The sequence below is a fragment of the Tupaia chinensis genome, unplaced genomic scaffold, assembly GCF_000334495.1.
Source record: "Tupaia chinensis unplaced genomic scaffold, TupChi_1.0 Scaffold000578_2, whole genome shotgun sequence".
NCBI lineage: Eukaryota > Metazoa > Chordata > Mammalia > Scandentia > Tupaiidae > Tupaia > Tupaia belangeri.
The window spans coordinates 1580224-1584168 of NW_006160094.1; the positions used below are offsets into that span (position 1 = coordinate 1580224).

Here is a 3945-nt window from a genome sequence, read left to right on the forward strand (position 1 = left end):
GTACTGGGGAGGTTGGTAGTGGAAGGTGTGAAGCTGCCCGCCCATAGTCGGATCCCTTGGTCTCTGTTACAGACCCTGGCTTTATTGTCACATTGAGATCCACTGATTGCAGCAGGGTAGGCCTTGTTCCAACTCCCCAAGGGAATTGTGATTGGTCTAAACATGGGTGTGTCACTCAGTTCCGGCCATGAGACACCATCTTCCACTAACATTAGCTGAGCTAATATATATCTATATATCTATATCTATATATCTATCTATATTTTTTTGAGAGCTTTTTGCTGTAGGGCGCATGTGCTTGCCAAGGACAGACAGACAGAAAGCAAGAAATCACCCCCTCAGGGGGGATGGCCACGCAACAATCCCTTCTCCTTCATTCTCCTCTTGGGATCTTGGGCACACATGCACATGCACCCGGCGTGAGTTTAAGCCACCAGGTCCGGTACTCGAACCGCGGTCAACTACATGGGAGTCCAGTGGCATAGCCATTATGCCAACTTCTGGTCCTGTCTAGCTAATGTTTTCTTCCTATCAATAAAATGACTACTAGAGGCTGGGAAAGATGGGAGATGGGGGAAGAGTGAGGGAATAGAGGGATGTTGATCAGAAATGAAATTGCAGATAGGGAAGAACAATTTCTAGAGTTATGAAATACAGTGGGGAAAATATATTATAAAAGACAACAGGTTGCTAAGTATCTCGTACTCACTTTGGTATCACATAATACTAAAGTTGAAATGATACAGAGAAGATTAGCATGGCCCTGGCACAAGGATGACATGCAAATTCATGAACTGTTCCATATTTTTAAGCAGTGGAAAATAGTTATGGACACTGGAGACTGTGGAAGGAGGGTGGGAGAAGGGAAGAATATAGGGAAGGAAATCAGGGAGAAAAAACAGAGAGGCAAGACATTTGTGGGACAGAGAAATGGTTTATTGTCTGTTAATGATAACGTGTATAGTATTCTCAACTGGCCTGGTCTGAGATGTATTTCATGTTGGGTAAATTTTATTCACAAGCCAAATGATGTATAGCAATTGAATGTTTAAAGAAGAAAAAAAAATCCTTACAACAACAAAAAAGGCAACAAATTGCTAAGTATCTCAAAGTAACAAAAAATATTCAGTATTCTGAATATTTTCAACACAAGTAACGGCAAATGGTTGAGATGATGAGTGTGCTAATTCTTCAGATTTGACTGTTACACACTGTGTACTTATACTTAAAGATCACATTGTGATTTTTTTTTTTTTTGGAGAGATTTTCACTGTAGGGCGCGTGCGCTCGCCAGACAGACAGAGAGAGACATAGAGACAGAAAGCGAGAAATCACCCCCCCAGGGGGGATGGTCACGCCGCCATCCCTTCTCCTCCATTCTCCTCTCGGGATCTTGGGCACGCACGCACACGCGCCTGGCGTGAGTTTTTTAAGCCACCGGGTCCGGGACACGAACCGCGGTCGACTACGTGGGAGTCCAGCGACATAGCCATTACGCTAACTGCTGGTTCCCACATTGTGATTTTTTTGTGTGTGAAGAGTTGGAGACGGAGCAGTTGTAGCCGCATTTCCTACCTCCAGCGGCCGTCGGTTTCATTGCCTAGAACCTGGGAGGAGGAGACTCAGAATCAAATCTCTTTTTCTTCTCCTTTCTTGGTTACAAATCTCTTGAGATATATTAAGTTAGTAGGAACTTTGCTTGAGTGAGATTTTTTTTGATCTTCAGCTACACTTTTTGGCTTTGTGAGGAATCTTACCATCAATCGCAATGGCCAGCCTTGTTAGCAAGAAGACAGATCCTCCCCGTGAACTCCCGTGTACTCGTTGGGAATCTCAACACTCTTGTGGTCAAGAAGTCTGATGTGGAGGCAATCTTCTCCAAGCATGGCCAAATTGCGGGTTGCTCTGTTTATAAGGGCTTTGCCTTCGTTCAGTGTGTTAATGAGAGGAATGCCCGATCCGCTGCGGCAGGAGAGGATGGCAGGATGATTGCCCACCAGGTTTTAGATATTCATCTGGCTGCAGAGCCAAAAGTGAGCTGAGAAAAAACAGGTGTGCAACAACCTGCAGCGGAGATGTATGGCTTCTTTTTTGACTTGGATTATGACTTTCTTTCTTGCTTGCTTGCTTTCTTTTTTTGGAGAGGTTTTTGCGACAGGGCACGTGCGCTCACCAGAAAGACAGAGAGAGAGAGAGAGAAAGCGACAAATCACCTCCCAGGGGGGATGGCCACGCCGCAATCCCTTCTCCTCCATTCTCCTCTCGGGATTTTGGGCACACTTGATAAAAATCATACATCCTGGGACCAGCAGTTAGCGTAATGGCTATGGCACACGTGCCTGGTGTCAGTTTAAGCCACCGGGTGGAACTGGGGTCGACTACATGGGAGTGCAGCAACATAGCCATTACGCTAACTGCTGGTCCCAGGGTGTATGATTTTTATCAATTGTCTCCAAAACAATCTCTTGCTATGCAGGAAGGACAGTTCTTTTCACTCATTGATGAGTTAGTAGTAGCTTCCCTAACTGCAAAGGCAGTATCATTTAGTCGAGTAGCACCTGAGGCAGCTTTGAGTTCGAAGTGTATGTTTTATGTCCCACCTTAGAGTGCTGTGTGGGGCTGCTCAACACAAATGTAAGTGTGTTTTTGTGAATGGGAGTTGGCAGTCAAATATATCCTCTAGAAAATAGTGTAATAGTCTTAAGATTTGTTTTCTAAAGTTGATACTGTGGGTTATTTTTGTGAACAGCCTGATGCTTGGGACCTTTTTTTCTCAAAATAAATAAGTCCTTATTAAACCAGGAATTTGGAGGGAAAAAAATCACATTGTTTCCCCACAATTATGTACAGTTATCATATGTTAATTTAATTTCTTTTTAAATTTGCCAGATGGCACATGTGCTTGCCAGAGAGAGAAACAGCGAGAGAGAGAGAGAAAGCACTCCCAGCCGGACAAGGCCACGCCACAATCCCCGCTCCTTGATTTCTCCTCTCATCAGGATTTTGGACATGTATGCACACACACCTGCCCCATGTGGTTTTCAAGATGCTGGGGAGGAGATTTGAATGGCATGGTTTACCACGTGGGGTCCAGCTTCCTTAATTACCAGGCCATGGATTAGGCTTTAAAAATTGTTTTAATGAAAAGATTTTCTTCTTGAATAAAAGTAAAAGAACACCAAAGAAGAAGGTAAGTTTTTCCATTTAAAAGTCTATAAACCAGAGCTGGCAGGTGTCATAGTGGTTAAGGACGCTGGACTCCCACATGGCCCACTGCAGTTCAAGTCCCAGACCTGGAGGCTTGCTTCTTTGCTTTCTCACTTTCTTAATCTCTCTCTCTCTCTGGTCAAATTAAAATAAATAAACAAAGTTAAATAAAATAATTATTAAAAAAAAAAGTCAGGACCAGCAGCTAGCATAATGGCTATGTTGCTGAAGTCCCATGTAGTCGACTACAGTTCGAGTCCTGGGCCTGGTGGCTTAAACTCACGCTGGACGCTTGTGTGTGTGTGCCCAAGATCCCAAGAGGAGAATGGAGGAGAAGGGATTGCGGCATGGCCATCCCCCAGGGGGGTGATTTCTCTCTTTCTGTCTCTCTGTCTCTCTCTATCTTTCTGACAACACGGTTAAAACAAAAAACCTAAAAAAAAAAAAAAAAAAAAAAAAAGTCTGTGAACCAGTTTGATGGAGCCAGCAGATGGTGTGGTGGTTAAGGCACTGGACTCCCACATGGCTGACTGTGGTTTGAGTCCTGGGCCTAGTGACTTGCAATTCATGCTGAGCACATATGTGTGTGTGCCTAAAATCTCAGGAGGATAATGGAGGAGGAAAGATTGTGGCATGGCCATCCCCCTTGGGGGTGAGTTCTCACTTTCCCTCCAATATGTCTCTCCCTCTCTGTCTCTCTCCTGTGAATGTGTGTGCTCTATGGCAAAAAAAAAAAGT

At 44.3% G+C, this 3945-nt stretch overlaps 1 non-coding gene across 1 annotated transcript; it reads left to right on the forward strand.

The window, feature by feature from the left end:
* The first annotated feature begins 701 nt into the window (after positions 1-701).
* On the forward strand, positions 702-809 carry LOC114009646 (U6 spliceosomal RNA). Its single transcript, XR_003551036.1, has one exon. It is a non-coding gene; the product is annotated as a U6 spliceosomal RNA (small nuclear RNA).
* The last annotated feature ends 3136 nt before the right edge of the window (positions 810-3945 follow it).